Source organism: Schistocerca cancellata, chromosome 1, assembly GCF_023864275.1.
Source record: "Schistocerca cancellata isolate TAMUIC-IGC-003103 chromosome 1, iqSchCanc2.1, whole genome shotgun sequence".
NCBI lineage: Eukaryota > Metazoa > Arthropoda > Insecta > Orthoptera > Acrididae > Schistocerca > Schistocerca cancellata.
In genome coordinates this window covers 349,372,947-349,381,403 of record NC_064626.1, presented here as the reverse complement: position 1 = coordinate 349,381,403, position 8,457 = coordinate 349,372,947, and the positions used below count along the sequence as shown (strand labels likewise).

General features: G+C 35.9%; 1 protein-coding gene across 1 annotated transcript in view; it reads right to left on the bottom strand.

Annotated features, from left to right (window-relative positions):
- Window positions 1-2,016: 2,016 nt before the first annotated feature.
- LOC126173816 (oxysterol-binding protein-related protein 1-like) overlaps window positions 2,017-8,457 on the bottom strand; it is a 419,616-nt gene continuing 413,175 nt past the window's right edge. Inside the window, exon 25 of the mRNA XM_049920986.1 lies at window positions 2,017-7,670. The gene's annotated coding sequence lies outside the window, so the exon portion shown is untranslated. The remainder of the gene's footprint in view (window positions 7,671-8,457) is intronic.

The window sequence follows — 8,457 nt, the reverse complement described above, 5'->3', positions numbered from 1 at the left end:
TGGACGCGCCGGACGAAGTGAACACCTCGTCGTTCTAGGTTGGCGCGTAGTTCATCATCAGACTGCAGAAGATCCCTGTGAAGATAATACCCTGGACCATGTTGAGACTCGTATGGGGCGTGATGCTAATTGAACCATCCCCCAACTTGTCACAAGCGAGCAACCTCCGTGATTGGGCAGAGGATGCTGTTATGATGAGAACTGCCCCAGAGCGCATTTTGGACAAGCCCTCCACCTCCCCGAACTTGTCATCTAAATGCTCCACAAAAAACTGAGACCACCTGGCAGGATGGCCTATGCTGGGAGTCCCGATGTCCCAGAGGGATAGGCATCTACTCCTCAGCATACGTGGGGGGGGGGGGTAGCAGCTCAGGCATCAGCAGTGCGATCCCTGTGTAGTCAGGGGTACATGACGACCCCACCACAACGGACTGGCTACCGTGCTGGATGTCGGGTGTCAAATATCCATATGTGTCATGAGTGCGAAGATGGAAGTGCATAATGGAGGGCATGTATGCCACCCGGAACACACTGCAGCTGAAGTGGCCAGATGCTTAGTGGAAGGCCAACTCCATGACAATATCGGGTGTGCCAGATCTTAGGGCAAGACGGATATAGAATGCACCATGTAAGGCGTCCTTCCCCAAATGGTACGCACTAACTGAAAATTTTGAAAGGTAGTGGTCAAACACCCCTTAGGGGACCATCACATTAAGGCCGAAACATTTGAGACTCCTTTTAGTCGCCTCTTATGACAGGCAGGAAGACCGCGGGCCTATTCTTACCCCCGAACCCGCAGGGGGGCATCACAAGTTTCCTAGGCTGAAATGCTATAACCATTATGGGCTACACACACAGTTTGGTGGTGCACAACAAGATGGTGTCAGTACTATGTACAACACACATGCAAGCAGTGTCACACAACATGATGCATTACATTAGGACCATGTCATCCCTCAATAGAAATCTTGTGAAAGATGATTATTACCTACTTTGGTACTTATATAGAAAAGCTAAATCATTCAACACCTGTGCTAAGGCATGCCTCATTCCCAAGAGTTTTCTTATTTGTTTCTGATTTTTTTTTTATTCTGAGGAACTATTAACCATAAGGAGACAGAATGGATGACCGGTACTTATCTTCAAGAATTGAAATTCTAAGTTTTGCTGACAGACACCTATAATAGTGGAGAAAACTATCCTAGCTTTCAGAAATGTTCATTTCTTCCCCAGGGAGAAAGGTGAATAAGTTGGAGAAGGTTAGAAAGGAAGGGCAGGTCACTCCGACATCAGGCTGCCCTGTCACGACATGAGAAATAAAAGGTGAGGGATGCAGCATCAAAGAGAGGAGGAGGTGAAAGCACTGTGACAGCTTCAGTCCAGTCCAGCTTTGATGGCCACATTTATTCGTATGGTTTCTAACCTGAGCTTCCTATGGACTCTTGGTTTTTAAATACTCTCCTTTTCTTGCTCTTTTGTAGACCACTAAATTACAGAATCACAAAATGAGTGACATTTCCCAGTTTCTTAAGCCTATTGTGAATTATGGCTTATCCATCTCATCATGTACAACGAAATCTTTACTATACCTTATAGCAAAAACTTCCGTGAAAATGCAGAAATGACTGATGCCTTCTCTCAATCTTTTTGTTATTACCCAAAATCAACACCAATATTGTTCACAGAAATATTATGGTTCTTTTTTGAACATGAAATGTAGACTTAAATGCTAGTAAAGGTTCAACATGCATAACAAAGGAGAATTAGCAACAAGGTGTTAAATATTAACAACAAATAAAGAACACAGATGTTTATTGGTTTGTTTCTACCTGTCAACACAGAATTAATTTCAACGTAAAATATTCACCACCAAGCCCAAAACAATTCGCTCTCATTCATAGTGCAAACTTCAATGTACATGATGAGATGAATAAAACACAATTCGCAATATGATTCAACGAGTTGATTAAGTCCAAAACAAATCAACCTCTACCAATAAGGAACATCGTATTTCCATTACAGTACTTTATTGCTCTGTTCTTGTCAACTTAAACTTCAATAACAAATATGTACATAACATCTTCATTTTAATAAGAATATAAGCTGCATTAACAAGCACTTTGATACTACAAAACTGACACTACTTTGTACAATTTTTCCTAAATTTACACAAATTCATACATGAGGAGAAGCACTTTCTGCTGATTGTGATCATATTACACAATAACCACATCATTAGCAGCCCATATTTTAAATAATTTTTTTTCCTATTTATCACTTAATCTTAGTGTATTTGCTGTTCTTTAGAATGACAATTCTTTCTGCCACAGAAATTGTGCACAGATTATACAATTTGCCTATACATACAGAAAAGTTTGCCTGGTGACATGTATGGAAAAGTTGTTGTTACTATGTCATTTCGACAATATAAAAACAAGTAATATCAAATAAAAAGGCAAGACTACCTTAACCTGTAAAACGTAATAAGGCTAATTTACAAGTGTAAAGAATGTTAGAAACATGGGAATGTGTAGACACAGTAATGAAATGTATATAGTCAAACAATTCAAAAAGTGTTTTTTTGCATTAATAAAATTTCTGCCACAAAAAACCTAGCACAACTGAAAAATAGCTGTAGATAATTCCAACACTGCACATCAACATCTAACTATTACTATTGAATATAAAATTATCTTTGAGTCTCCAGAATGTTTCTTCATTTCACCTCAGCAATACAAAAATTTGTCAACAGTGAACCAAAGTTCATGTAACTTTCTGAGCTCTGAGCTTCCCACAAACATTTTGAACCTGACATTTTGGCCTCTGGTCTTTTCAAGATGATTTTAATTTCAGAGTTGGAGTTGATAAATTATTTTAAAAAATCTGATTAATTCATACTTATTAAACTAGAATCTATGAAATTATTCATTTCAGATCAGTATTAAAATTCAGTAGTAAACCGCACAAGAAAAGGTTAAATATTTTTTGAGATTTTTGTGCCTGTGATACTGACATAGATAAAATAAAAAAGAATACAAAATTTAGATTGCCAGTCTTCACAGTAGACCAATAACCATAATAAGACTGCAAGTCTATGTCTAGAGAAAATAGTTAAAATATAGAAACTCAAAGTATATATTACAAACCATATTGGTAGAAAACATATAATGACACAACAAATGTGTGAGATCTACAATTTATTACCAACTGTGAAATTTAATGTGCCCCCTTCTTGACGTAAGAGACATCTCTTGAGGGCTATTAAAACCCCACATATGATGTCAGCAACTGATCTAACACACAGTCTAGTTGCTACAGTACATAAATTGCATAGATATGAATGAAAAGTCCTTAAGAAAACTTAACTCTCAGAATTAGAATAACAGCTAAACTAAGAGGTGGACAAGTGTTACATCCTACGCTATCTTCAAATCAGATTGAGACAAGTAATTTTCAAAATATATTTTACAAAACAGCACTGAAGTAATTTCACACATCTCACTTGATTAATTGACTTTAATATTTGTTTGAAATGTTCTCAAATAAATGGTGCAGGGAATTGGCTGGAGATTTTCAATAGATAACTAAAGGAAAAGAGAAAAGAACTGTATGCCAGTGCAGCTGAATAATTGCTTTTTTTTTTCTTTTTTAATGACATAATGTTCTTGTACATGCAATGAATTTAATTTTAAAAAATTGGAGAGGTCACCTGAACATGAACACAATATAACTTATTTGCTAAAATGAAATTACTGTTTTAACATAGCATCTACCACAGTCAGTAAAACATATAAAAAATAACAACCAGTAGTTACAAAAATCAAACAATGGAAAACCCAGGATGGAATGTAACAATATTATGAGAAAGAAAGTTGCTACTCACTGTATAGTGGAGATGATGATTTGCAGAGAGGCACAACACAAAGACTCTCACAATTAAAGCTTTGAGTTGCATTTGCACATGTGTGCATGTGTTGTGTGTGTGCGTTTGGGAGGGGGGGGAGGGGGGGGCATGCAAACGCGCACGCGTTTGTGTGTGTGTTTGTGTGTGTATGTGTCTATTGTTGATGAAGGCCAATGGCCAAAAGCTTTAATTGTGAGAGTCTTTTGGTTGTGCCTATCTGTGACTCAGCATCTCCGCTACATGGTGAGTACCAACAACCAGTAGTTACAATAGAAGTGGCTGACAAATCTTTTGTACTCAGTTGTAGTCTCATCAAGTATTTGACTTCAATTATTGCTTATGTTGGTTTTTTCTTGTTTAAGCTTGTAGTTCATACAAGTGCTGTTACTAGTCTTTATGGAAAAATTATAAATACTATTCCAGACAGAAATAACCTGCTAGTGAAAACAGTCTTTATTAAAAATAATTACACCACTGCAGAGAGACTGCATCTACAATATGATCTTTATAAAAAGAAAGTATTGCCAATTCTTAGAAATCTCAATGGCCAATATTTCACTCTGATTCTCAACAAAGTCCACAGGCAGAAGTATTTGTTGCAATAAAGCTATTTATTAATTATAAATGCAGTTTAACATTTACGTAAAAACTGAATCTTCAATGTACCTGCACAAAAGCTTACGAAAATACTACTCTTATTTTGATATTAGTTGTGTTCAACAATAAGTTACATAGCAGAATTCTTTTGAATAATTTGATGCATTGCTTAATTTTATATTCATTCTCTCTCTCTAGTGACACATTAAGATCAGCATTCAAGTTTTTGTTTTAGAGAGATTCTTGGAAGGAAAGTGACGAACCACCTATACACATTATGTGGAAGTCTGAGCAGCAATTTAACTTAGATAATAAAAGAAACTGAATATTTAATCATAACAACTAAATAATTAGTGGAACTATCATTAAAAGAAATAGTACAGGAAGTGAGTTAATACTAATGACTTTCCTGAAGTCAACATTTCCCTATACTTTGAAAGTTCATAGTGCACTGAGACTTAAACGTTATTTCTCAAAGGCTCCCTAAATCAATACCTGCATATATAGTGTGGCACAAGAAAATAAATGTTACTAACTGAATCAATGAATTATGACCAGATACTACAACAACCTGCTTAAAACTAAGCATATAGTTTTTGGGAATACTGCCTGTGTTGTTATCAGCACCACGTCAGTATATGATTAATTAGTTAACTGCTTGTTCCATAGATCCGAATGCTACCTCTTGCTGTGATATTAAACAAGTTGAATTTTGCCTACAGATGCATTATTCAAGGTCCAAACATCCATGTCATGAAGTCTGTAAAGAAATGACACAAAAATACAAAAAAAGTGCTTCTCCCAAATCAGATACCTGCTCATAAGGCTCAAGAAGAGGAGAACAAAAACTGAAAATGACGAAGGTATGGCCCCAACAATTAGAATTTGTCAAGTATCAAACTCTAACGAAGAAAGAGATGTGTGCAGGGAAGGGGGAGATGAGTTTGCAGACGAAGGATACGGGCACAGGAAATTCGGGAGTGGGTGCAACGGTGTCCATTTAGAGACTCTGATCTCTATTAGTATAATATTTTATTAAATGGTAAATTACTTTGAAAAGAGATGGGATGAAAAATAGAGTTAGTATTTAGCTAAGTTACTTACTGAATCACTTCACACCCCGTGTTGCTCCTATTCTGCTCGAAATAATGGCAGTAGTTTATGAAAATAATTAGTTATCGGGCTTGTAACACAGTATAAAATAGCTGCATATTTCCTTATTCTAATTGTTCCAGCTAGTGCACAAAAACTTACTCTTGAGTATCAGTAACTATGATCTGTAATTTTGTACTGTCAATTAATGCAACAATATTGTAATACACACAAATTGACAGATTTGTAACAGTTTTGTGTGCATATAATGCTAGTCACTTTGGAATAACACTAAGACGGTATCTGTTTGTACCAGTTCAGCAACCTATGGGTAACCATCATCAAATTACACACATTTTATATGCACTGTACTAAGTATTACACTACCACAATACAGTAGTGTGCTAGACTTAACTTCACAGCAAAAGCATTTCAATCTTCTGTTGCACAAGAGCTATAAATTGCAAAGTTACTTAATACATTTCTTTAACTTAAAGCAAAATGTGTTGCACTGCTTATACAAAATAAAATTCAGTTGACAAATAGTAACGCATACTAATGATACAAATGTCCCTCTAAGATTGTTCTGATACACAGTCACAATAGGCCAGTTGTAAATTTAATGGACTAGCTAAACATCAGTGTCAGATTAATGTGACTACCTGCACATTTACAAATGCAACACGAACTAACTGTACTAAAACTGCATATCTTTTGAGTCTTGTTAGAACAAGAATAATGTCCTCACATCTTACTACAATAATGGCTGCTATTATTAATGACACTGCTGAGCTTTTGTACATGTATTTAGACTTACTGTGTATTGTGTTTATGTAGCTGCAAGACTATGCCACATGCCACATAGTTGATACTTAGCTACTACGACTGGACAAAGCCAGTGCCAAAAGTGGTATTAGCACCACACACAACCATATTTACCAGTATATCTAATTTACAACCACTGATTTCTATTACTCAAACCTACTATATTATTGTTTTATGACACACATTTACAGACAGTTATCAAGTAAATATAATGCTTTAGAGCTGACAGTGAAGAATTCAATGAATATATATCAACAGAAATCAAACTGCATTACAGAGGTTGTCTATAACAGTGAGTATTAACAAACATGTAAGAATAACAAACTGATCTATCAATCCACATTCAGAACTTTCTTCTTCTTAAGAATAAGATATTTACATATACAGGAAAGTAAACACATTTAAAACATCACATACATACAACACATCCTACATAGAAAACAAATGTTCTGTTTTTAAGTAACTCTTGTAAAGGATATTGAAATAAAGCATATACAAGCACGAATTATTAATTGGTTACCCTCCATCTGATTACAAATAATAGTGGTATGTTTTTTCACACAACCTTATCAATCCAAACAACTCACATGTCACCATTTGTAATGTTCTAATATAACATTATGTCAAAACTCCAACAATTTCAGAATATTCCATACTTCAGCATCACAGCTAACTGAAAGAAACCTTACACCAACTGAATAACTGAAGATATTAACAGAGTGAAATTATGTCACAATACAATCTGCCTGAGGAAAAGGGATCATCACAAATGATGAAGATTGCAGCTACCAAAACCATGTCATGCAAAATAAATGGCCTGCAACTGAGCACTATCACTGTCATACTAGTGAATGTAAGATGTTGTAATATCACAATCAAATTTTCTTATGCATTTTGTGTTATGCATAACTGATTAATAATATAGTACAAACTGCATTCCATATTAACAGCTGCATACTATAAAACACATATACACTATAAGTCAACAGAACATAGACTTTTATGACAGTTCACAATAATTTACAATGTCAACTCATAATCATTTTGTCTTCATCACCACATACAAATATTCGGGAGCAATTTGAATGGGAACACACCAGTTACCAGGCAGAGAGTATACCTGGAAGACTACTACATTAATGGTCCCACCTCTTTCATTCATTAGGCACACTCACAAATTATCAGTAGTCTGTTAACTCTCAGGTGTAATTTTGTTTTTTAATTTTCATTGTGGTGTCCATCAGGAACCATGCTGGAAAATTAAAAATTCTACATTATTTTTCCATTCTTAATAAATGTATGCAACAGATGGAAAGAAGTTAACAAATGCGTAAGACAAAATCAAAAAGTTTCTGTAGGAAGACCATACAGTCCAGAATTGGTTTGTCAATCAAGCAAAACTGCCATGAGCATTGAGACAATCACCCCCCCCCCCCCCTTTTCCACAAATGCATCAGGCTGAAGGTACCTATGTAATGTCCTCATCCGACAGGAATTGTTGACCCTTCAAGGTCCTTTTTAAGTGACCAAAGACATAAAAATTGCTTGGGGAAAGTTCAAGACTGTAGGGCAGGTGCTCAAGTGTCTCCCATTTAGTTGGAATAACTTATTTAGCCTCTCAAATTGACTGGCATCCTGTCTCGAATCGTGACCAGTATGGAACCTGGTGCACCACTGCACATCAGTGGTTTTCAACTGACGTGCTCCTCCATAGAAATTCTTCATTCTCCAATGGATATCTACCAAGAAAAGAAAGCAAATGTTGGTTCTGTTTGGAAGAATTTGGTAATAACTTCACCATAGTTCATGCTTTCGCATTTACCACATATGTGTTGAAAAGACATGAATGCAATAGTAATCCCTTGCTTACATGTTGGTGCTTACATATCCACATTGGAGTCATGCTATGTTGCATATTTGCTACAGCAATGCCCTAAAATGGGAACATTTGGATCACTCCTTACGCTTGAAAGTTACACCACATTCCAAAAGTTGTAACAATGAGACTCTTGTCAGACAGTACAACCATGTTCTTTACT